The 27,876-nt window shown below is 41.8% G+C and overlaps 1 protein-coding gene and 1 long non-coding RNA gene across 4 annotated transcripts in view; one reads left to right on the plus strand and one right to left on the minus strand.

The window, feature by feature from the left end:
- FTO (FTO alpha-ketoglutarate dependent dioxygenase) overlaps positions 1-27,876 on the minus strand; it is a 280,792-nt gene that overhangs the window by 189,205 nt on the left and 63,711 nt on the right. The gene's annotated exons all lie outside the window — the stretch shown is intronic.
- LOC120981185 lies at positions 4,353-26,630 on the plus strand. Its single transcript, XR_005774636.1, has 4 exons — positions 4,353-4,501; positions 5,756-5,760; positions 16,797-16,810; positions 26,620-26,630. It is a non-coding gene; the product is annotated as an uncharacterized LOC120981185 (long non-coding RNA).

Consider the following 27,876-nt stretch of genomic DNA (forward strand, 5'->3'; position numbering starts at 1 on the left):
CTTGTGGTCCGCTGCAGGCATCCTTCATTGTATGTATTTTTGATGGGTATTGCCATTAGCAGCGGACCACAAGTGCAGGATCTGCCCCCCGGTATAAATGCACCACTGTATATGGGGTTGAGCACTTCCTGCTTTTTAATACCACGCCAATCTGTAGTTTGACTCTCTGGTCAAGAAAAATAAATCATCTTAAGGGTCCATTCACACGTCCGTTGTTTCTTTCCTGATCTGTTCCGTTTTTTGCGGAACAGATCTGGACCCATTCATTTTCAATGGGTCCTGGAAAAAAATCGGACAGCGTTTCCGTTGTTCCGTTCCGCATGTCCGTTTAAATATAAAACATGTCCTATTCTTTTCCACAAAATTCGGATCCTGGTACAATACAAAGTCAATGGATCCACAAAAACGGAAGACATTCGGATGTCATTACGTATGTCATCCGTTTTATGCGGATTCCGTTCCTGGAAATTACATTTTAATTTTTTATTTTTTTTTTTCAAAGAAATCCAAACAACTTTATTTGCTTATTGAAATTTATACATGTTTCCATTTTTTGCGGATCCGCAAAAAACGGATGACATACGGAAACATTTTTAGGAACAACGGATCCGCAAAAAACGGACCGAAAATCGGGATATAGAAAAATACTGACGTGTGAATGTAGCCTAACTGGGGAACAAATAGAACACTTACATGGTGATCTCATTTTTATCTTTTTAGCTGCAGGTCCGTGAATTCCCAGGCTCTTCTTCTGCCATCCAAGATGGCCGCACCACTTCTCAGACTACATAATGCGCACTATGCAATTGTGAGCCCAAGACACTTCCTGCTGCCCTTAAACACTGAATAGCGCTGGTCAATCCAAGAGGAGGGCTGGACAAGCAGGAAGTGTCTTGGGCTACCGATGCACAGTGTGCGTCAAGTAGTCTGAGAAGTAGTGCAGCCATCTTGAATGGTAGAATAGGAGCCTGAGAATTGACAGCTAAAAGATGAAAGGAGATTACCATGTAAGTGCTCCCTAGTAAATGTTATTATTTTTTTCTGGAGGGTCACTTAAAATGTTAGCTGTAAAAAAAATAAAAAATATATATGCAGCAGTCATTAATGAGTTAAAAAAAACTGACTGTTAAAACACAAAATATGATATAAAAACTGAAATAAAAAACCCTTATTAAAAAATAATAAATAAAAGACAGTCTGAAGTTCTACCATTACAGGACACACATCGCTTTTAATTACTTTTATAGCCCCACAGATCCGTGTAAACATCTACATATTATATAAGGGATCGCGTGTCCACGTTACTTTCAAAGTACAAACGACCTAAAACTAATATTTTCAGAGCCCTGAAAAGTGGGCATTTTGTCTACTAAAATCCGGATTAGTGCCCCATTAATGTATTTACAGAGCATAAAACTATGCAAGCGTAAATCATGATAGATATTTCTCCACGCAAGCTTATAAATATTCTCCTATTTCCCATAGTAAGTATCCCATGAAATAATAGCATTGTAAAGGTGAGGCGGGGATGAGAAGTGCTGTTTATAGAAGCCAGCTGCTTAGACTTTGGCGCCCGGTGTTATTAAACTTGCTATTTTATGCTTACGCAGTCTCCCCTCCCTTCGGCTGCCCCCACTGGCACAGGTACAGCTGAAACCCTAAATCCAATGCAAGGATTCTGTAAGTGATTAATTGTTTGAGACACGGCTGACCATATGGAACAGAGAAGGCATCAAGTAATTCATACTTCTGTAAGCGCTGCTTGGCCCCTGTTGCTTTTAATGCACAGGAAGAGTGCTGGCGAAACCTAGACCGGGTGTCTTGCCCCTGACAGCCCATTAAGAAATCTCGAAGCACCTCTCTCAAGTTCTGCTCTTGCTTTCTCAATGGCAGCCCTAATAAAACAGAAGCAAATCTTTCCAGCAAGTCTTAAATCTTTCACGTACAGTACATTAGCAGCGGATTGCTAAAACAAGTGCCTTTTTTTTTTTGGGCCCAATAGGAAATTGGGACTTCATTCCCCTTGACTACTTGCGAAAAACAAGTTGTGTGAACCGTATCGTGAGCATAGGTGCCTTTTGTAAATGTATCAATGACATGTATACACACACAAGCCTCATCTTCATGGCCTCCTTCTCTTGCCCCACCTCTGGAGAACCTACTGATCCTGCACCACAGTAAAGGCCATTATCGGGCACTGAAAAGTGCTACGAAAATTGTGTACTGAAACAAAGTGAGCTCTGGGATGGAAAAGTGTCAGCTACGACTACTACAATCAGATAACTGTCTATGTGTCCAAATGGTAACGTATCTATGGAGCGTTGCATTAACACATCCATTGTACAGGGTGATTGTATAGAAATAGTGTAACTTTCATTTATTTTTTTTGTAATGTGTAGGGGAAGTGACAAGGAAAGTTTTTCTAATATACTTTATTAAAGTAGCATTTTGTTCTCTGAACTGTTAGAAAGGTACATGATGTAACCTGTAGTGAATGTAATGTTCTCACCAGTGACTGTATTTGGGAGTTATAACCTCCCTTCTGATCCTCAGCTGTGTCATGTGGCCAACCCTGATCCAACTGACACAGGACAGGAAGTCAGTTACTTCTCTAGTCATTCCTATGAGACCGACATTGAGAGCTCTCATAAGAATACAAAGAGAAATTGGCTTCCTGTCCAAATATAAGAGGTGTTATTTGGAAAGTCAGAGTATTAGTCACATGACAGAGCTGAGGATCAGATGGGAGGTTATAACTCAAATACAGTAACTAGTAAGAAGATTACATTTACTACGGTTTACATCATGTACCTTTGTGCAGGTCAGAGAGTAACATTTTTGTGGGAGTGCTTCTTTAAGTGAATTTGTACATTTGTTTAAAAAAAAAAAAAAAAGCCGTGCTCTCCAAGTAAGCATTACTAAGGAAAACCTGACTGCTTGCGCCGGCATATATATTTCTAGAACTGACTATATATCGCTGCTATTACAGAGATCAGGAGAAGCTGTTCTACAATATACAAGGACAGTTACATACCGTATATATAGGCCCGATTTATCATGGACTTCACTCAAGAATGCTGGCTTCAAAAAGTCACAAACTGGGGCCTTTGCAGCTTTTTATTATCACTTGCACAAACATTTTGTGACTTTTTGGATTTTCACATCACTCACTTCATGTCACGCTTCAGTGTGGGAGGGAAACGCCACACTGAGCATAGGAGGGAAGGGGTGGGAACAGGGAATCAGGCCTGAGAACTAGGGAAGGAAAATGGACACCTCCTAGTGAAAACCCTAAGGCCCCTTGTAGACGAGCGTGTCCGGATTAGGTCAGTTGTTATTGCGCGGGTGCAATGCGATTTACTGCGTTTTTTCACGCGCGTGATAAAAAAATTGAATGTTTACAAACAACATCTCTTAGCAATCATCCGTGAAAATCGCATCGCATCCGCACTTGCTTGCGGATGCGATTTTCACGCAGCCCCATTCACTTCGATGGGGCAAGTGTTGCGTGAAAATCTCAGAATATAGAACATGCTGCGATTTTCACGCAACTCACAAGTGATGCGTGAAAACTAACGCATGTACACAGCCCCATTGAAATGAATGGGTCCGGATTCCGTGCAGTCGCAATGCTCTCGCATCACACATAGCACCTACACAGAATACTCGCTTGTGTGAAAGGGGCCTAACCAAAATCCTGACTGACTACCAGTATGAACAGACCCCAAAGGTAGGCGAGTTCATATGCAGGAATACCTAGAGTCCTATCAAGCCCTATAGGACCCTGGTACTAATGGCAGGGATGAGACTACCTGTTCCTCTAAAAGGAAGGTTGAACAGGAGTCTCCTTCAGGCCTAATACAAACAATAGGGAAATGCAACACACTGAACCCAAACAAAATACAAAAGGGAAAGGAAAGACTTAACTTCAAAGGAGCAATGGAAGCACCAGGAACTCAGCCGAGATCCGACCACAACCTATCCAAAGGTCCAAACAGAAGCTATAAACTGCACAGCATTGTGGGAGAAACAACTATAACCAGAGAAGGTTAAATGACCCTAACAGTCACACCTGGGGAAAGAAGGAGTGGCAAGCACCAGAAACAACACAGACGGCATTTGATCCAAATGGAAAACATGTCAGATCAAACCACGTGTTGCCAGTCTCACCGATCTCCTGCCACCTGTCGTGGGAACGTCCATGACAGTCCAGTTCTGAAATATGGGTGGGAAAGAGGGAATGGTTAGCTATGTTAATGAGTTTCACTCCAAGATTATCACTTGGACTTATTTTTTATTTTTTAAGTTGTATTCTCACTTCAGTAGAAGAGTCAAGCAGGAAAACTGGAGTAGCTTTTCTAGAGAAAAGTGTTAGGTTTAAGGAGAAGACAAATTTATCAAACAACATGCGACATTTCATAGAAGTGGCATAAGGTACACCAACGCAGACTGAAGCAAAGCTGACTTCACATATTCCCCTAATGATACATTCCCCCCTATAGTATAATTGTCCCTATATACTATATAACAGCTTCTCCCTGTATGTTGTGCTATCCCTTTCTACTAGAATTTTTTGTATGAATTGACAGTTTCCTATAAAGGTCCAATGGGTGTTACTGTGCAACTGCCAGACTGTGCATGGTCACCCACCTCACTGGTAACACTCAGTTGGACCCTCAATGCAAACTGCTGGCAATTTATTTATGAAATTCCTGTAGAAATAACAGGTGAACAGCACAACATAGAGTGATAAGAAGAGATGCTCCAGAATTGTTATTACACGGGGAATGCAAGTAGCTAATAAAAAGGACATGTGAGGAGAGGTGACAGATCCTCTCTAAGGCTAGGCTCACCTATTATGTTTTAAACAAGGTTTTAGCTTGCTTCCTCAAATGAAAACATCATCCCTCTCCACATTCTGGGATCCATTCCAACTCTACCTTTACTAAAAAAAAAAAAAAAAAAGAAGAATAAATAAAAAGCATACTTATACGTGTGTATGCTTAAAAACCATTAAAAGTAAAATGATATACATATAATTTGCTAAAAAAATATATAAAATTAATACTTAAAGGAAATGTGTCACCAAAATTTTTATCTGCCAGTTAAAATCGGATAGCAGCACATATCCTTTTTTCCAATACGTTTTTATTTTCTGATTGCAGATTTTTTATTTTTTTATTTACAGAACATGATTATAGGGCCGCCATCTTGCCGGAGCTGTTCTTAACAGCATTTACAAAGCATAAAAAAAAAAAAATTGCTTTATGGCAGCCCCATGGTCCTCTGACACAATGGTCAGTTTCCTAGGCATGCTCTGTGCCCTGTGCAGAGGTCATTGTACAAGGAAAGAAGAGATGATCTCTGACAATCACCTATTGTGAATGGTGGATCCTGTCTTTATCTGTACACAGAGGTGATATCATTACAGGCAGGATTAGAATGAGTTAACTGCGGTAAAGTAATAAGTACAAACCAAGAAGTGGTTTAAAAATATATGTTAAACATAAAGACTATGTACACCTTTTGGAGTCAATTTTTTAATGATTGCATTTAACTTATTTTTGGCTAAAAATCTTATTTTCAATTGGTCTATATAAAAAAATATTGAGCTGTTCAGTCACAAAGGGTTAACTGTTTTTCTAACTGTGTGACTGGTACTTTCACTTTGTGGCGATGTTCTGCCAGATTCCTATACCTTGGAAGAATGCTATACCCGGAAGTGACGCGGCCGCACCGGAATCAGCTGGAGGAGGGTGTGTGTGGATCTGCGCAAGCTGATTCCGGCGCTGCTGCGTTACTTCCGGGTATAGCATTCTGCCAGGTATAGGAATCTGGCAGAACACCGGTCATCTAATAAACCTTATCTCTAAACTACTAAGAGGTCATAAACACCTATTTAAGCCACATTCTTATCAGTAAGATAAGAACTGAGCTATAATGAGTGTTTATAATGTCAGACAGCAGAGATCAGGAGTCAGTCTGCTCCCCAGATGACGGAAAAAACGAAATATCCACAGGCAGCTAGTAGAGCATCTCAGCAATGTACAGAAAAAAGGGTTCCATATTGTTAAAGGGGTTCTCCGGGCTTTTAATATTGATGACCTGTCCTACATCTCCTAGCAACCATCAGTGAAAAAGGATTTGCATCCGGATGCAATGCATTTTTTACGGAAGCCCAATTCACTTCAATGGGACATGGGCTGCATGAAAAACGCTGAATATAGAATACGCAGCGACTTTCACACGGAGATGATGTGTGAAAATTGAAAAACAATGCTTATGTGCACAGACCCATAGAAATTAATGCGTCAAGATTCAGCGCGGGTGCTATGCGTTCAAGTACGGATGGAAAAAGTCACTCGTATGTAAGGGGCCTAACCCTTTCAATGCTGAGATCAACACTGATTGCAGCATTCAAAGGTTGAGAGTGAGGGGGGGACCCTTTGAACCCCCTTGGAGATTCCCTGAGCCCCGACCAAGGCCCATACCTTGCATAGACAAACAGGCCAGGGTCTAATGAAAGACCCACAGGCGGTTTGACTTATTTCCCATTAGTATACATATCTAATGTATCGCCATATAACTATATTAAAATTAAACATTCTCCATGTGATTTATTAAAATTAAAACAAAATATAGGAAATACATGCTCCTCAGAACTCACTGCTGCCAATAATTTAAAGGGGCATATCATCTGGATATGACATAGGTGCCTATCGGTAGAATGGGTGACCAATGACTCCTAATTGCAGTTCTCAGCCACCACATTCTCCATACATTTCAATAGAGAAGTGGGCATGCTTGATGCGCAGGGGAACCTACATCTCTGATCTTTGATCCGCTTGACGGGGAGATTCAGCATCAGCAGCCGTGCGGGCATCAGGAGCGACTCGGCTGCATGCGGTTTTCAAAGCCAAAATCAGGAATGGATCATAAAACAGTATAAGGCCTCTTGCACATGACCGTATGGCTTTTTCAGTATTTTGCAATACGTCCGTGTGCATTCAGTTTTTTTTCGGAATGGAACAGCTGGCCCCTAATAGAACAGTACTATCCTTGTCTGTTATGCGGACAATAATAGGACATGTTCTATCTTTGAACGGAAAGGAAAAACGGAAGCCATACGGAGTACCTTCCATTTTTTTTGCGGATCGATTGAAATGAATGGTTCCATATACGGAACGCAAAAAAACGGAACATAAACGGAAAAAAGATAAACATTCGTGTGCAAAAGGCCTAAAGGACAGATACGACCTACTCTTCTTCTTTTTTCTATTCACTCCTGGTTTTGCATCAAGAAACCTAATTGTGTGACCGTCCCCTAAAGACCCCTTAACATGAGCAGATAATTGGCTTGATGAAGCAACGAACGAGTTGTTAACATTCAAACGACAACCCTCTTAGATGAGCAGAGTATCATGTCCATGTACACGAGTGTGATCGTGTAATAGATAGTTTGTCAGGTTAAAAGTCGCAATTTAATAAAAAATAAACGCAAATTAAAACCCGGCTTAAAATGAATGTGCCATGCCGTGACTGACCCTATGTGGGATACAACAGCTTACAAAAATAGGGACCTCTAAAATAAGTCAATTTTTTTTAAATCTAACCAAATTTAGAGAGGTTTGAATATTTTCACTTATTTTAAATCGATTTATATTAAAAGTTACGTTTTAGAGGTCCCTATATTTGTGAGCAAACTGTTGCATTTACACTAAAAGATAATTGACTGTGTGGATGGTGTTTGGGTAGAAAAAGGGGATTGCTATACCCTTGAAGGTGTGAAAACGGTGTGTTACAAAGGTGAGTAAATACCCTTTGTTCCACCTTCCAAAATTCACATCCTTAACAATTGTCTGCAGTTATGTAAAGGCAAGGAATCCACACTCGTGAGAAGATAAGACACCCTTGTATTCAAGATGTTTGTTTGCTGGAGGACCGGGGTGTTCCATGTTTGGCGAGTGAATAGAACATGTCCTATTCTTGTCCGCAATTTTTGGCCAAAAAAGGCATTTTCTATGAGAGTGCCGACGACGTGCAGTCTGCAAAATACGGATCCGCAAAACACATACGGACGTATGAATGGACCCTTATGCTGACATGGCCAACGTTTCGGTCCAGAATAAAAACCTAAAAGCAATTAAATTCCACTCCGAGTGCCGTGATACTTTATAATATTATTTTCTGGGGATTACCCTATCATTGAGCACCGGGACCTAGTCACAAACGTGGCGTGCCAACCATTTTTCTTTTTCTGTCTACAGGGGTGGACTGACCACAGGATATACAGGGAATTCTTTTCAGTAGGCAGATACCAACATGGCCACCAGAACCACCCTCACTGCTGCTGGCCGGGTACATGGGTACTGTGGGCACTACAGGGGTCATTATTAGAGGCAGCACGCTAAAGGTAGGTAAAGGTTGGCTTGGTGCTGTGGCTGTATCCCTTCTAAGCCCCCTGCTCCATATCTTAATTAAAGACAATTAGGGGAGGCAGTGGACAGATTGTAGCGGCTATTAATGGCCACCACATAGGGATAAGCTTCTAGGGAGGTATTTTCTGCTGAACTCTACCAACTTCTATTTATCTACTTGTGTTGCCCCATCTTCTGTAAATTTGGACCCACCTACAACATTGGGGTCACTTTTATTCTAATTTTTTTCCAGGGCCACTTTAAATTTCCCAGCCTGCCCCTGATCGTCTACACCTGTGGACTACAAATGCTGATTTAGGTGTCTACATCAGTGTTTAGGTGTCTACATCAGGTGATTATTGCTGTAAACAATTATCACTTTTTGTTCGATTGTTTCAATGCTTTTACACTGCTGGATCGATAAACTGATCACTTTCTCTTGATTTTGCAATTTTTTTTAAACTACCTGTATTATCTACTCATCTAAAGGGGCCTTAAGAACTGGAGCATTGAGAATACAAAAGGCTTACAAGTAAGAGACTACTATGGGGTGGAGTACCAGTGTGTCTGTGCTCCTGTTCTACCCGCTGTGCAGGGAACTATAACACCACTTCATTCTCTATAACACAGCTATTGTGTCTACTGCACAGCGGCTGAACCGTGAACGTGAGCACCGCCATGAACGGGAAAACTGAACTGGCTTCTGTGCCTTTGTTAGTGGGAACAAAAGAGGTTGCAGTACAGTTTAAATGGGTATTCCCATCTCAGTTGTTCTTGGCTGAGACTGGAATGCCTACCAAAAATGGTGGAGGAAACAGAAGAGTGGGCTGTGCTGCGTGGTTCACTTCTATGGGAGTTACAGAAACAGTGCAGCACAGCACACTCTGCTGTTTCCACGACCCTGGCCACCGTATCTGATGGGTATTCAGATCTTAGCCTGAATGGCCTAGATGGGAATTCTCCTGTAGTAACGGCATATACTAGGGATGAGTCATCAATTCGGAATACACCTTTAAATGCAGTCTTCTTGGTGGTTTTCCTGGGAATTAGGAACCCAAGGAGTAACTCAAACATGCACAAGGTAGGATGCTCCTTAAAGGGGTTCTGCATATATTTTTTTTTAACTGATGATCTATCCTCTGGATAGATCATCAGCATCTGATTGGCGGGGGTCCGACACCCGGGACCCCTGCCGATCAGCTGTTTGAGAAGGCAGCAGCGCTGGCAGTAGTGCCACGGCCTTCTCGCTGTTTACTGCAGGCCCAGTGACGTCACGACTAGTATCAATGGCCTGGGCTGAGCTTAGCCCCGCCCAGGCCATTGATACAAGTTGTGATGTCACTGGGCCCATACACAGCCCAAGCTTTCCATCCAGTCAAATAACTGGAATTGTATGGGGCATCTTCCATTCAGCTTGAAACTCTTCAAGTACAATTTTCTGTACTATTCAGCCATAACTATCAACTTTTGGCTGGTATGTTGTCATACTGTTGGTCTTCTGCCTTAGATCTATTTGCCTTACTGGATATAACTTTTAGTACTTTGCTTACAATTTGCAAACCACTAAATTTGAAAAGGAATATTAATTAACGAGTTATACAAAACCTAATGACCCACTGCGCCAACTAACCAGTTTGGATTTGGGCTAAACCTAAAGTTGTTATCCTGGTGGTCCCCTGGCATTTATCTTTTATCCCCTATACAGGGATCTGGACAGAGGCAGACTGGGAACTTAAAGTGGCCCTGGAAAAGGACCTAAAAGTGGCCCCTATATTGTAGGCAAGTCGAAACAGAAGGTGGCGCAACACAAGTAGGCAGGGCCAACATAAGTCACAACAGAAGTAGGCAGGGTTAGCAATACTGTAGTGCACTGCAGCATAAAATACAGCCCCAGCAAAACCAAACACCACAGTACAGCATAAAATACTGCCCTATCACTATCCTGAGGTTGGCCATACAAAGTTGAATTCAGGAGGGCACTTGCGACTGCCGACCAAGTAATAAGTACTTGATACTCCTAGCATCAGATTATTATGTACCTGGCCAGCGGACGTGAAGAGTGCTAGGGTGGCCCCCTGGACATCGGCCCACAGAAGAGTTCATGGCCAGTCTGCCTCTGGATCTGGACTTTGTTGCAGGCAATCAACCAGGAAGCCACCTCCTGGAATAGTCCCAATGTAGTTGGCAACCGATACATGGGGATCAAAGACAAAGGTGCAAGGCACCAAGGGGGTCACACAATATACATAGTCAGGAGACAGGCCAAGGTCAGGCAGGCAAAGTACTAGCATATATGACTGACACGTCCAAAATCAGGGCTGGCGCCAGAATGAGAATCCGAGAACAGGCTAAGGTCAGGGTAGGAGGCTAGAAGTCAGAGTTGGTAGTAAAGCAGGAGTTTGGGACACAAGTAGTCAGACAGAGAAACACAACTTAGCTGGTTACTAGAGACTAAGAAACCTAAGGCCTCTTTCACACGGGCAAGTTTCCCACACGGGTGCAATGTGTGAGGTGAACGCATTGCACCCGCACTGAATCCGGACCCATTCATTTCTATGGGCTGTGCACATGAGCGGTAATTTTCACGCATCACTTGTGCGTTGCGTGAAAATCGCAGCATGTTCTATATTGTCATTTTTTTTACGCAACGCAGGCCCCATAGAAGTGAGTGGGGCTGCGTGAAAATCGCAAGCATCCGCAAGCAAGTGCGGATGCGGTGCGATTTTCACGCATGGTTGCTAGGAGATGATTGGGATGGAGACCCGATCATTATTATTTTCCCTTATAGCATGGTTATAAGGGAAAATAATAGCATTCTTAATACAGAATGCATAGTACAATAGCGCTGGAGGGGTTAAAAAATAATAATAATTTAACTCACCTTAATCCACTGGTTCGCACAGCCCGGCTTCTCTTCTGTCTTCATCTTTGCTGTGCAGGAGGAAAAGGACCTGTGGTGATGTCACTGCTCTCATCACATGATCCATCACCATGGTGATGGATCATGTGATGGACTATGTGATGAGCGCAGTGATGTCATCAAAGGTCCTTTACCCAGGTCCTGAAGAAAGAAGAGAAGCCGGGCTGCGCGAACAAGTGGATTAAGGTGAGTTAAATAATTATTATTTTTTTTTAACCCCTTAAGCCCTATTTTACTAAGCATTCTATATTAAGAAAGCTATTATTTCCCCTTATAACCATGTTATAAGGGAAAATAATACAATCTACACAACATCTAATCCAAACCCGAACTTCTGTGAAGAAGTTCGGGTTTGGGTACCAAACATGCCGATTTTTCTCACCCGCGTGCAAAACGCATTAAAAGGTTTTGCACTCGCGCAGAAAAATTGCGCATTTTCCTGCGACACACCCGCATCTTATCCGGCCCAAATCCATGGCGCCCGTGTTAAAGAGGCCTAAGGCTCAGGCAGAAAGTGAGAGGGCAGCATTTAAGAAGCAGCTGTGCAACTGCACACAGCAAGGATTAGGGGATATGTTCTTAGTAGAAGCAACGGGGAGATACGGACCGCAAACGCAACAACTATACACTTCTACATACGCAAAATGTGTAGATGCATAGCCTGTGAGTTTATGGTAATTTTGAACTCGCCAAGAGTACTTCTATGTTAATAATCAATCATTATGACACATTTAAAGGTGTTTTTCACACATACCGCTTAACGTTTCTTTTTCCGCAGACTGGTATTGTGTCAAGTCCAAACGATCAATAATTCCATTGGAGGGTAATTTGTTAGGACGTGTCTGTGGTGCAAGGTTACAACGCCAGAAAAGTGAGTGTTGGAGCCATGTGGAGTAAAACAGTGAACTTACTTGGCATCTTAAAGTCTGCGGGTGAGTGCAAGGTTAACCTTTTACCACAAGTAATCTATCGTGTAACCCCCCTTCTCCAGGACCCTTAACACCAGGCATTCTGGAGCAGTCACGTCTTACGGACTGAGTTATATGAAGTGAAACTAAAAAATAGGGAAGGGGGAAAGGCTGGAGTGGGAAAATGGAAGATAAATCGGCTAGCAAGAGAAGCCAGATGACAGGATGGTGCCCGGGTTGTGAATATGTTTGGAAACACAGTGAAGGCGAGGAGAGAACGTAGCTTTTGTTTGCCGCCCTACAGCCTGTCTTTATCCCAGCGGCTGCCTGCTTGGGTGAACATATGTTTTCTGAACAAGAAGTGGAGCAGAAAGTGCTCTTTGTTATTCATTCTTTTGTGGATCCCTCTTGCCCTTGTCCATGTTTAGGTCGGGTCTGAACACAACTTTGTAGCAGACACTTAAATTCTGAAGAGCTGACATGGTATCCCATGCATCAGTGGGAAATTACTATTGATGGAGGCGGCTGAGTTAGTGGATACAATTATGGTTCACAGCATTTGTGCTTCTTAATTAGTTAGAAGAAAAAAAAAAAGCATAATAGTTAGTTAGGATAAGCTAAGTGTTATTAACCACATTGAGATACAAGGCTTCAGTGGGAAATCACGGCTTACTCTTCTACTTGCCCAGTGTTTAGTGGAACAAAATAACAAAAATGTACGTCTACAATAATAATGCACAATTATACACCAAGTATTCAAAAAGTTCAACTAAAATTGGTGGGGGTCATACATTAAATAAAATAATCTGTCTGATCTTCCTGAGTTATCCACATATCTAATCTATCTCACATCTATCTGATGTATCCATCTATTTAATCTATCTCAAATGTACCTATTTCATATCTGTCTGATCCAGATCTATCTATCCCATCTTTATCTCCTATTTATCCATCCATCTGATCATTATCTCCTATCTATCTATCTATCTATCTATCTATCTATCTATCTCATCTTCATCTATCTCATCTTCATCTATCTCATCTTCATCTATCTCCTAATCTATCTATCTATCCATCTATCTAATCTTTATCTATCTATCTCATATCTATCTCATCTTTATCTATCTCCTAATCTATCTATCCATCTATCTAATCGTTATCTATCTATCTATCTGATCTATGTATCTAATCTATCTTTCCAATACTTATCTATGTACCTAAATAATAATCTATTAATTTACCTATCTAACATCCATTTATGCCTATATTATGTATTGCTTAACAATGCAATTGAGCCCATGTTTTCCAAGATTTTAATACTGATGATGTATCCTCTGGATAGGTCAACAGTATCTGTTCGGTGAGGGTCTGACACCCGGGACCCCCGCCGATCAGCTGTTTGAGAGCGCTCCTGCGAGTGACGAGGCCGTCTTCTTGCTCAGCAAGCACAGCGCCGTATATTGTATAGCGGATGTTCTTGGCATCGCAGCTCAGCCATATTCACTTCTATGGAGATGAGCTGCGCCTAGATCACGTGACCAATGAATGTGTCGTCACTGGCCTAGGAAAAGCTGTGAGAAAACCGCAGCGCTTGCAGGAACGCCGGTGCCTTCTCAGACTCTCCCGGGTGTTGGACCCCCACCGATCAGATGTCCCAAAAAAAAACTTTAAGTGCAAGTTTACTTATTATTTTTTACAGGCCCCAAGTAGTGTTCAAAAATAAACCTTGAAGAACCCCTTTATTGCATACAAATGCATACATTTGCATCTGCAAATATTCAATGTGAAATTCTACAAAAAAAAAAATTGTGAAGGCGATCAAAAGAGCAGCCACTGAGAAAAATGGATGCTGGAGGAATACGAGCATTTTCAGAGGGTTGAACTGAACCAAAGACACTACAAATAGATGGAATGAAAACTAACTACTATGCCTTTTTTGTGCCTATGAGACAATGAGATATCTGGGCCTGTTGAAGCTTGTTGCCCGCGCGGCTTCTTTTCATTGTATCTGAGTGCACATTAAGGAAAACAATGGGAGGCCATTTGCATTGTAACCATGTGTAGGGGTTAGGCATGTGACCTCCATGGCTGCTGTACTTGTCTAGCGCGGAAAAGTTCTTGACAATATAAACAAGAATTACTGCTGTTCCAAAAGAGCACAGACAATTAAGGACAATGCCGAGCGCTTGTTGAACAGCTGTTGGAGGTTCCTCCTGACCTCAAGAAGTGGTTGCACTTTTGCGTGTTGGGAGTTGGAACATTTCTGGTCCCATTCAATTTTTTTTTTTTTTTTTGGAGAAACGTTCCACTTTGTGTTAGCAGTTTATGACCTTGTTTATGTCCTGGAAACCATCACTATTAGGAATCAATGCAAAAGGAGTCCTGAAAACATTATGACCAGCTGTTAGTAGATATATCATCCTCTTGACACCATTATAACACAGACAAAGAGCCACACCAGTGGTTTGTAGACTGAAGTAGATTTCTTGACCCTTCATTCTTTACATGCATTTATATTATGGTTATAGCCACAGTCCAATAGTGGGGAAAAGGCTGAACATATTGAATATGTTAGGTGACTTAACAAATGCTGGGGCAATGATATGCCTCCACTAGTTTTTTTTTTATTTGGCCTTAAAAATGGTGATGTCTGCTCACACAAGTCTCACAGAGGCTCTCTCTCTCTCTCTCTCTGTAAGACTCTCTCGTAGTCCTGTGCTTGATATCTATTCTCTGAATTTCTGGACTACAAGATGCTAGATTAGAATTAAATATTTTTTAGTATAAAAAAAGCTGTATGTGATTGAGGATATCCCATTCATTTCAATACCATTTCTGGTGTTTCAGGATCATTTATTTACACTCATCTTTCATCTTGGAATCCAGAAACTAATAACCTTTTTAAGAGGTTGTCCAAAGTTTTGATAATCAATGGCCTATCCTCAGGATAGGTCATCAGTATCTGCAGGCAGCCCCGCTATTCAGCCGTTTGAAGAGGCTGCGGTACTATGGTGGGCGCTGCAGCCTCTTCCTAGGCCAGTGACGTCACGTTCATTGGTCACATGGCCTAGGTGCAGTTTAGTCCCATTCAAATAAATGGGACTGAGCTCCAATACCAACCACGGGTGTTAAACAATGGATGGCGCGGTGCTTGATCAACTGTGCTGTGGCCTCCTCAAAGAGCTGATCGGCAGATCCCTACTCATCTGATATTAATGACTTATCTTGAGGATAGCTCATCAATATGAAACACATAGAAAACCCCTTTAACATGGAACGATGAGGTCTACAAGACAAGTATTTAGGACAAATAAAGGACTTAGGAGGTCATTTATTATGACCAGCGTTTTAGAAGTCTTAATAGCCAATTTAGCTGGAAGTGGATCTGCGGAAGTTATACAGAGGCATCGGCCTCTACATAACTTTGGCATATCCAGCTTCCAAGCGGTCTTACATTTAGACCATTTTCTACATCTAAAAACAGTCGTAGAAAATGGTAAATGACACAGTCCTACCGACCCGTCCCCTTCCCAGCCGCTATCCTTTTTTAGATCTGGAATGAGCGGGGAAAACACTGCGACTAATATAGGCGTATTTCTGGATGGCAAATGAACCCCTTATTCTTTAGGGTTTACCATTAGATAAATTAATAAAAGCAATACAAGAGATTGCCATCAATGCGTAAATATTCCCATTTCAGACATTTATGGCATATCCGTAGAATATGCCAAACATGTAAGATAGGCGATGGTCCCACCCCTGGATCCAATTTTTGCGCTGTTATTCCAGTAATTTTATACAGAATGAAAGTAGACGATGGGAATATGCATATAATTTTTATTTTATTTTAGCACAATGAACATTTACCACATCACCTACCCATATGACTGACCGCTAGGACCCCTCCAATCATTCAATGTCTACAGGCCTGAAAGACACAGCTGAAAGTCGTATTTGGCTTTCTCAGTCCGTCCCATAGACTTTGAATGGATTGCCATTGGACAAGCTGGACCACTGCTTCACTGAAACTCCTCTTCACTGTGGTCACGTAATGATGAGGAACGGAAGGCTTGGAATCCCTTTTTAGGGATTTGATGGGTTCCCAGCAGTGGCACCCCTAGTGATTAGACATTTATCACCTATCCTGTAAATACGTGATACACCTCTATTGTGGACTAGTCCTTTAAGAAAAGTTTTCAGAAATACAAAGATTTTTTTTAAGCTGTTTATATGAATAATTAGGCACCTTTCTGCCTTTTGCACTCAACTAGATTTGATTTTAGACATGTAACAGGTCCCTTATAGCAGAGTTCTTCTCTGTTGTGGCTGTGAGATCTCTTGGACTTCAGAATCTGGGTGCAACTGCAACTTCTGCCATAAATGAGATTTCCCTGATAGCTTGCACTTATTGTTCTACGTGGGCATGAGTGATAACATAATGCATATTAGTTAATAATACCTTCTTATATCTTATATTATCTTGCATTTCTTGATGAGTTTGCAAATTTTAAAAATAAATTGCAAACTCAGTCATTTTAGCAAATCTTACAGGACACGCCATAAATGTGTTATAGAGGAGAAACCTATTGTTCTCTGAAATGGTGCTGATCAGAAGATCAAACATCATAGGGAAATTATTCAGATCAAGGTGTTCATAGACAACAACACTTTATTGTTGGTTTTCATATGAATAATGATCTTTAGGGATACTTTCCCCTCTCAAAAGATCAACGAGATATGTCTATGTCTTATAGATGTGGATACCACCTCAAGGCCCTACACCTATGTTGACAACAGAGTTCTACTGACCCTTGTCCCACCTCATAGGGGACCACCATTTAAGCACATCATTTATAGAGAGGGGGCCAAGCATTCATTATGTTCGTTTCAGAAACAGCTGAACAAGTGTGCTCGCCTGGTTCCACGAAGTTCTATTGACATGAATGGAGATAGTGTGGCCATCTCGGCATTCAATCTCCACATGAATATGGTGGCCATCTTATCCAGTGGGACAGGGATCAAGGGAACCCCATTATTGACGCAAGGGTAGGTCCTAGTGGTGAGACTCAGCTCTGTCAGACATTTACAGCAGATCCTGAGATGGGGACCAAGGTGAAAATATTTTGAGATGAAGACAACCATTTTAACAATCCAGAGTTTGATATGTAATGATCCTATAGTATTGTGTCTTATTAGGATTTGACGAAGAGTGGTATGGAGGGTCACTGGGAGAGCATACTTCACCAATTCTGAGTTTCTAGACCCACTCCTTGTCAAAACACTGACCAAAATAGTGTCAAGTGAAAGTGGCCTAGGTAAGTTCTTGCTTTTTTGTGTGTATATATGTATGTCTGTATAATGGAGGAATAGGCGTCCTCTTTGGAACTTAGTACTCTCTGGCCACCCCCTGGTGCTTTTAATCAGAGCAACAATGGAGCTGGACACTCCGTGTTAGAGTAGGTCCCATCTGATAAGAAGCCACCTTGACGTCTGGTAGATGTGCCCGACATATATTTGATTAATTATATGCGCTAAGAGCTTCTTCCCTGCTTAATAGTAAGTATTGGAGTCATGTATTTGACCCTGTTCACACATTCACATGTATGTATGTATGTATGTATGTATGTATGTATGTATATATATATATATGTATGGCACCACCTGGGTGAATAAAGGTTCACTTACAAATCAGTGAAAGTGGTGGACCGTTTATTCCCCCCACTTGCAACGTTTCAGCCCAACACAAGGAGGCCTTTCTCAAGCAGTGTATCATGTGACAAAAATGGGAGGAGTTAAATAAGATGTTACATACCAATCAAAGGATACTCATCTAGTTATCTCCAAAATAATCAAACTCATCCATGTGACAGGAATATTCATAGTGTCAAATCAGCAAATATTTGCTAGATACATAAACCATTTAGGTCTAAACATGTGTATCCATGTAATACAAGTGTGATCATTATATCACCACATTATTATATACAATTGCAACAATAAGTAACCAAGTGTCGTGAAGTAAAACAAAAGGAACACCTGGGAAGGTGTAGAGTAACTTACAGGACCATCGTTGGTGGGAATATATGTCTTGTAAATAATTAAATATCGTACATCAAGTGACACTGCGCATGCTCAAGTAGTCCTCAGTTGTAAGTGCGAGGAGTTGGAGGCTGCGCATGAGGTATATGATAGCTGTAACGTGTTTTACAACCGTGTAACTTACATCCTGTGACGTCACATGTAATGTGACCCGGTGTCAGTCACGTGGTATATTGACGTATCACGGCATGTGCGCAGAACATACGCCCTCACTGCCCACACTCCGTGGTGCAGTATTGGCTGTCTGGGCATGCGCGGCCAATCGTCCCATAGAGCAGGGATAAGGAACACTGAACAGGCGATGGCTAATGTAGTAATGGGCGTCATATTAGAGTAATAAAGTAATACAACGAACCACAGGGTAACAAAACCCAAAGTTTGATATGTGATATGGTATAATACGCGCCACTATGCTCAACATGGCTCCTAGGGGCCACCCAGTCATTGTCAGTGACCACGATGCGCCCCCTATGGTGATGCGGCCATACTGCAACATATCCATGTCGCAGTTGGCTACATTAACTAATGTGGGGCCAGTAAACATTATCATGGCAAATTGAAATATAAAACATAAGACTTAGTTGTTACGCCCAAAACATGACCTAGTACTCTTATTGTATACAATGGCAATTATTCAAAATATAACCATCATGGAAATAGCCCACATCGTTAGTAAGTGTCCATATCTCCATAGACCAGTGTTATAAAGGCGCTTAAAAGTATAAAAATGAAAGGAAAATTGGAAAAATAGTAGACGTTATTCCCTCAAGATGATCCTGATGACGCGTTGCTTGTTTCCAGTAGACATAATCTGAAATAAACAGCCTGGAGGGATTGCACCCGTGAGTTCACGTTCACATTCACTAGTGTCTCTCTCTGTGTCTCTCTCTCTGTGTCTCTCTCTCTCTGTGTCTCTCTCTCTCTCTGTGTCTCTCTCTCTCTCTGTGTCTCTCTCTCTCTCTCTCTCTCTGTGTCTCTCTCATTTTTTTGGGCATAATGTCTAGTAAAAAAAATAAATTCAAAAAGACAAGAACTTATGCTCATCCCCTTGGGCCCCTAGGCTCAATCAAGTACAAAAAAAAAAAAGGATCAAAATAACGTTTTTTGGAAAACATGGGCATGGGGCTTCCATAAAATAGTTACAGTTGATAATGGGGCTTTTACAGGGAATATCCGTTAGATACCTGATCTGTGCATTAGGACTGTGGATGGAGAAGGAGAGTTATATAAAAAAAAAAGGGAGAAGGGTTAAGGTCAGTAAAAATATGGAATACACGAGTTCTACATTCATTTTCTATATAAAATTTTCTCTTCCTGTCCAGTTACAAACGCTTTGATTTAAGCAAGGGGCAAGTCAGAAGCTACGTCAGCAGCCAAGCACAAGAAAGGATCAGATTGTCTCTGCCATATGGGTTTTTCAGGAGTAGGCCCCCAAACGAATGGACAGAAGCAGCGCGCTTTGTGAAAGTGATACTTCCTATAGCAGTGCATGGGAAGTGCCATATAAACAGGACAAAAGGAAAGAGGCATGACCAGCGGGATCTTATAATAAATACCACTGTGAACGTCCTGCTCATCAGAACGGAAGATTAAAAACATGTTTTAATACTTGCAGTCGTCAGGCTTTGATGTGCAAAAAGGGGCTGCCTGGGCTGAGGAGCATTTCCTAGGAGAGACTCGGTTTCCGTTTGTCTTTGTGCAAGTTCATTTGTTCTTTTTTTTTTTTTTAGTTTGTGTCCGTTATTTCTGAACCCAGCGTTATAATCAACTTGAAAAAAACTAAAATACTATATATATATATATATATATATTATCCAGGGCTAGATCATAACTATACATGTCTCTAATCTTGATAAAAAAAACAAGATATGCATTCACTTGTTAGCAAAAATTGCTAATACCTCCAAGCAGCTTTGTCATAAAACATCAGAAGGCTAGGTAGGATTTTGTCACCCACACAATCTGTGCTCTCATTATAAAGTGAATAAATAGGGTTACAATACGGCGTACACAGACAATGAGGCGATCTAATATGGCTGCACTTCCGGTTCTCAGTTTTGCAAAAATTATTTTATTCACTGTAAGTTAGTGCCAAGTGAGCAGCGAATGAGCCATCGTCCCCACGGTATGGATATCTGCTTGGCAAGAAAGGTTCTTAGGCTACTTTCACACTGGCGTTTTGGTTTTCCGTTTGTGAGATCCGTTCAGGGCTCTCACAAGTGGTCCAAAACGGATCAGTTTTGCCCTAAAGCATTCTGAATGGAAAAGGATCTGCTCAGAATCCATCCGCTTGCCTCCGTTCCGTCTCCATTCCGCTTTGGAGGCTGCTTGCAGCGTTTTGGTGTACGTCTGATGAAACAGAGCCAAACAGATCCGTTCTGACACACAATGTAAGTCAATGGGGACACAATAGAAAACGGATCCGTCCTCTATTGACTTTCAATGGTGTTCAAGACGGATCAGTCTTAGCTATGTTAAAGATAATACAAACGGATCCGTTCTGAACAGACGCAGACGGTTGTATTATCTGGACGGATCCGTCTGTGCAGATCCCTGATGGGTCCGCACCAAACGCGAGTGTGAAAGTAGCCTTAGGGCCCTTTTTCCTGCAGTATAGCTGCATTTGCATGGGTACGAATGCTCATCCACATACAGAGCCAGGATACGACCACTGTTCACTGAGAATAAATACAGTCCACACAGCCTTGGAATAGAACAAATCACAGAAAACGTGGAATAGAAAACTAAACTTTTATTAGATATCAAATAAAAAGGAAGTCACACCCTGACCAAAACCCAAAAAATATAGGGCCATAAAATAAAGGCCCAAACAAAAGACACCATAAGGGCTCATGCACACGACTGTTGTAGTTTTGCGGTCCGTTTTTAACGGATCCGTTGTTCCGCAGAGTTTTTTTTTTCTGTTTTGTGGCTTCATCCGTTTCGTTATGCCACAAAACATATCTGTATGGTTTCCGTATGCGATCCGTTTTTTGCAGATCGCAAACGGAAACAGGAAGTTTGTTATCATTACTGTAATGTTTGCAAACAGCAAACACATGGGCAAAGTGGGCATGAATCCGCAAAATACGGATAATGTGTTCAGTATGCATTCCGTATTTTTTGTGGACCCATTGACTTGAATGGAGCCACGGACCGTGATTTGCGGACAATAATAGGACATGCACTACTTTTTTGCGGAACACCAAGCGGACATACGGAAACGGAATGCAAACGGAGTCATTTCCGTTGCTCTTGCGGACCCATTGAAGTAAATGGTTCCACATACGGTCCGCAAAAAACCCCAGAACAGACCCGGAAAGAAAATACGTTTGTATGCTTGAGCCCTAAGACAGATATACAATAAATAGGAGATGGGGCAGGATATGGACGTGAGGGGAGGAGGGAAGAAACTGTTGGGACCCACCCTAACTCCCACTGAACATGGAGTAACACCCAGATGGTGGAACCTACCCCTGATCAACCCTAGATGACCTTACGTTAGGCAAAGCATAAAACTAAAGTGCCCCGCTATGCACGGAAACAAACACTAAACTGCCTGGACGAGTTTCCGCCCAACAGGTCGATCAGGAGGCCAAAATGGTATGAGGGAAAACGATTCCCTAAGAAAGGGCATATAGGTCATCACACACAGATAACTACATAACTAATACAATAGACAGGAGTCACTTATGACTAGAATATAGATATAAACCAGGCTCATGAAGGAGATAGGCATGATGGTGGACGCAGGGCGTTGTTCCATGTTTAGGGTGAATAGGGAGAGGTTCCTGCCTCCCGGACTATTTATTTTATTTCTCTCTTATGGTGTATCTGTTTGGGCCTTTCTTTTGGGGTCCTTGGTCTGGGTCCGTCAGCTGAATTCAACCTCATCTGATTGGTGACCTCAGTCCAGAGATATAAGCAATTTTATATTAGCTCCTTGGTGTAATGAGGGGGTTGTCATTGCACCTGGAGTTTCAGGCAGTTTGTGCCGCTCCCAAATCCCCCCCTGCACCGTATAGTACTGCAGCTCGGCAGGCGGATGGAACCTGTGCTGTGAATCCATCCATCCGACGAGTACTGTACAGCGCGTGCGCAGATCAAAGGGGCAGAAACGCAGCCATGACCAGCCAGGGCCAGGTGCGAGGCAGGCCCAGAAACTAACTGGAGCTTCGGGTGCAACGGCAACACCCTCAGTGTAGCAAAAGCCTAATTAGCATTATATAAAGTCGCTTATATCTCTGGATTGAGACCACCAATCAACAAGGGACAAATGTGGTCGGATTCGGCTGACAAGCGCATCTCAAATGTCAGCTGCATTCATTTCAAGGTACGTGGTGACAGATTATCTTTAACAATGAAGGCCGACTAAGTAACGTGGTCCTAATTAGTTAATTGGAGTCCATGTGTTAGGCGGCCACAACATGTCCTTGTCACAACTGCGCGGTACGGTCGTGCATCCCTTTTTCCACAGGGGGGTGCTGCCCACAAACAAGGACTTTAGGGGCTGCAAGAAAAATGCAACCACTGAACTAATGCGCATTTGCTGGTTGGTTGGGTGATCAGCATCGCCGTCACACAGTACAATCATTGGGAATGAGCATTTGTACAAACGTTGGACCCAATAAATGCCCCCGATCCTTGACCCATGTAAAAGGGTCTTTAGATGTGGCGGAGTTGATGTGGATTTTTGGTGAAAAGCCTCGTATTTTCACAATGAATTTTACCCAGGCAATGCAATGAAATCCATGGATTTGTGGATTTACAGAGAAATCTGTATCGCACAAAGTCTGCTACATGTGGACTTATTCCAAAAACCTTATGCACCCGACAGTATCCATTTTTGCGGACTGTGAACTGCTGATCCACAAAATACGGATACCGTCCGAGAGCAATTCACAATTTTTTTGTACCCATCATTAGAAATGGTTATTCCGACAAGAACAGGACATGTTCTATAATTTGTGGAGTGGCCACATGGATGCAAATTCGGCTTTTGCTACACTGAGGGTGTTGCCGTTGCACCCGAAGCTCCAGTTAGTTTCTGTGCCTGCCTCGCACCTGGCCCTGGCTGGTCATGGCTGCGTTTGTGCCCCTTTGTCGGATGGATGGATTCTCAGCACAGGTTCCATCCACCTGCCGAGCTGCAGTACTATATGATGCAGGGGGGATTTCCTATCGCAAGACCATCGCAGATCATTGTACACCAACTGAAACCCCTGACGGTCACCTGATACCCGACTAATAATAACGTCAACAGTGCAACTGGATGAGATGATTTTTAACAATTATGATTTGTTTTATCTGAGAGAAACTGTTTTTTACTTTTTTTCAGGTCAATTACTGTTTAAATGTGACATGTGGGGCAGTGGCCATACATTTCTTACATGATTGGAGCAATTTTCTAAGGGTGCTGTTACATGTGTGACCGAGCCCCGGATACTGCCGACTGCCAGGTTACAACCTGTATTTGCAACTTGAAACCCACTGCAAGTAGAGGTGTAGCCCATTAATTAGTGGTACTCTTGGCTGTAGCCACAATCTTGTAATACACCCCCACCTGAAAATCATGAATGGAAACGATTGCTGGGTAATTTCCTCACAGTGATTTGCGCTAAATGCTGAAATAACTATTTAAAAGGGGTAGCTCCATGATTATTGTAAAAAAAATGAAAGTAAAATTAATCATATAGTACATGAAAATCTCTTTCTAACAAAGCTAGAATCGGCCCTGTACCTCGCATGGATCCAGAGATCTCCCCATTCATTGCTGCAATTGTTCTTCTAGGTTTATTTCAAGCTGGCAGCTCAGGGGGCGTGTCTTTTCTGCTGCAGCTCTCTCCCTATCACAGCTCAGGGGGCGTGTCTTTTCTGCTGCAGCTCTCTCCCTATCACAGCTCAGGGGGCGTATCTTTTCTGCTGCAGCTCTCTCCCTATCACAGCTCAGGGGGCGTGTCTTTTCTGCTGCAGCTCTCTCCCTATCACAGCTCAGGGGGCGTATCTTTTCTGCTGCAGCTCTCTCCCTATCACAGCTCAGGGGGCGTGTCTTTTCTGCTGCAGCTCTCCATCACAGCTCAGGGGAAATGTCCTTTCTGCTGCAGCTCTCTCCCCATCACAGCTCAGGGGACTTGTCCTCTCTGCCACATTTTATTGAATAACTCAGTGGCTATACAAATTTTTTAATTACATGCAATTATAAAAGTATTCGGATCCAGATGTTGGTTTGAAAACTGTAGAAGAAACGAAAACTACAGGAAAAAAAAAAATCTGCCACTGTGTTACAACTCCTATTTTCCTTCCCGCTAATGTATTACCTGCTTCAATTCATAGACTAGTAACGGCTGTTGTCAGAATGAATGACCTTCAACATTATATAGGGGGCACTTGTCTATTATAGCCATTTAATGCAATTTATCTGTTGTGCAACCAGTCCTGATCCAGGTGATATTGCACCAATAACAGAGGATTTTTGTTTCGTTAGGTGTGGAGAAATTCATAAAGTGAGACGCCTGACATGAAAAACAGAGATGACAGTCAGAGACCAAAGACAACAAACTAAATGAGTTTACCCACACATGGGTTCAAGACGGCAGATGGCAGGTCTAGAGAAGACGGCTGCTCAGAATACACCACGTAGCTTGCATATCGAATATCACAACAATGCTTGTAATATTTGATTAATGAGCTCGTAGATGGAATGCAAATTATTTGATGATCACACAATCATGTTGCAAAACTCAGCTTGACTGCAGCAAATTGGTGACATGGTCAGATAAATGCCGGATGAAATGGTGATAAATACAAACTTATTTGGTTTGGATTTTGCTTTCTATTAGACCAAATTTTAATTGCTCGGCTTGTATTTGCATTCCATTGGTTTGAACTTATATTTCATTGATCAATTATTTGGAATGGCAGTCTGAGGAGGGAGGCATTTGTTTGCGGCTTTACATCCAGAGAAATCTATGTGCTAGATCAGGGGTAGGCAACCTCTGGCACTCCAGCTATTGTTAAACTACAACTCCCAGCATGCTTACTTCATCTGCTCATGTCAGAACTCTCATAGGAATGAATGGAGCATGATGGGAATTGTAGTTTCATAACAGCTGGATTGCCAAAGGTTGCTCATCCCTGAGCTAGATGTTTTCTATTTACATGGATGAGCAGACTCTGGTCTACAAGGTCACTACCATAAAACAGTATATTACCCAGTTTGATGTATTCTATCAATCTGTAGACATTACAGAAAAGTAAAACAAAAACATACATTATTTAACATGTCACTGAGCTTTCACCAAACCTTGCATTAAATTAATAGTACAGTGTGTGTACATGAAGAAAAACTTCTGGTCATTGACTTGTATTTGTTATTTTTAGCAGTTTTCCTCTGTACATAGCGAGCATCTTGTTGGAGACCAGCTGCCATCCACTGCACACAGAAAATAGAGGAGAATCTACTTCCCAATTGTTTCAGTCACTCAGAAGTAGCCCCAGGATAACGGAGGATATTACAGAGAAGTACTGGCATGTATGGTTGTGAATGGAGTACTTGAGCTGAGCTAAAACCTTTTATATAGCTCTGCAGTCTGTCTTGGTAAGTGCCTGTCTCCTCAGCTCCTGCTCACTCCTCTTCCCTCTACAAAGACTTGCATTGACATGTGTAATATAAACCTCCTTTAGATCTACAGTTGCAAGAAAAAGTATGTGAACCCTTTGGAATGATATGGATTTCTGCACAAATTGGTCATAAAATGTGATCTGATCTTCATCTAAGTCACAACAATAGACAATCACAGTCTGCTTAAACTATTAACACACAAAGAATTAAATGTTACCATGCTTTTATTGAACACACCATGTAAACATTCACAGTGCAGGTGGAGAAAGTATGTGAACCCCTAGACTAATGACATCTCCAAAAGCTAATTGGAGTGAGGTGTCAGCCAACTGGAGTCCAAATCAATGAGATGGGAGGTGTTGGTTACAGCTGCCCTGCCCAATAAAAAACACACACCAGTTCTGGGTTTGCTTTTCACAAGAAGCATCGCCTGATGTGAACGATGCCTCGCACAAAAGAGCTCTCAGAAGACCTACGATTAAGAATTGTTGACTTGTATAAAGCTGTAAAGGGTTATAAAATTATCTCCAAAAGCCTTGCTGTTCATCAGTCCACGGTAAGACAAATTGTCTATAAATGGAGAACGTTCAGTACTGCTGCTGCTCTCCCTAGGAGTGGCCGTCCTGTAAAGAAGACTGCAAGAGCACAGCGCAGACTGCTCAATGAGGTGAAGAAGAATCCTAGAGTGTCAGCTAAAGACTTACAAAAGTCTCTGACATATGCTAACATCCCTGTTAGCGAATCTACGACACATAAAACACTAAACAAGAATGGATTTCATGGGAGGATACCACAGAGAAAGCCACTGCTGTCCAAAAAATACATTGCACAAGAGCACATGGATGTTCCACAGCAGTACTGGCAAAATGTGCTGTGGACAGATGAAACCAAAGTTGAGATGCTTGGAAGAAACACACAACACTATGTGTGGAGAAAAAACCTCATCCCAACTGTGAAGTATGGTGGTGGGGGCATCATGGTTTGGGGCTGCATCAGGGCCTGGACGGATTGCTATCATCGAAGGAAAAATTAATTCCCAAAAGAAGACATGTGTTGCAACAGGACAACGACCCAAAGCATAGAAGTAAATCAACAACAGAATGACCTAAACAGAAGAAAATATGACTTCTGGAGTGGCCCAGTCAGAGTCCTGACCTCAACCCGATTGAGATGCTGTGGCATGACCTCAAGAAAGCGATTCACACCAGACATCCCAAGAATATTACTGAACTGAAACAGTTCTGTAAAGAGGAATGGTCAAGAATTACTCCTGACCATTGTGCACGTCTGATCTGCAACTACAGGAAACGTTTGGTTGAAGTTATTGCTGCCAAAGGAGGTTCAACCAGTTATTAAATACAAGGGTTCACATACTTTTTCCACCTGCACTGTGAATGTTTACATGGTGTGTTCAATAAAAACATGGTAACATTTAATTCTTTGTGTGTTATTAGTTTAAGCAGACTGTGATTGTCTATTGTTGTGACTTAGATGAAGTTCAGATCACATTTTATGACCAATTTGTGCAGAAATTCATATCATTCCAAAGGGTTCACATACTTTTTCTTGCAACTGTATCTTAGACGGGAAAAAGGCATATTTCAAAGTGAAAAGAAATTGGAGGTGGGTGGGAGATAAACAGCTGATAACTTGAGAAGTAGACATTTCTCACCGAGAAGACATATTACAAAGTTTCTTGTGGTTGCCTGTACTATTGATTTATGCAAAGTTGTAAAAAGTTAGTGACCATTTAAAGTAGAACTCCACTTTGTAACAGATCTATAATGTAGAGAACATCTTTTTGCTCTAACTACCAGTACAAAAAAATAAAAAAAATTCTACATTCAAAACGTACAAAAAAAAACAAAAAAACCCCAACAAACTGCTGTTGACAGATCTGTTGTTTTAATA

The sequence above is a fragment of the Bufo bufo genome, chromosome 10 (genome assembly GCF_905171765.1).
Source record: "Bufo bufo chromosome 10, aBufBuf1.1, whole genome shotgun sequence".
NCBI lineage: Eukaryota > Metazoa > Chordata > Amphibia > Anura > Bufonidae > Bufo > Bufo bufo.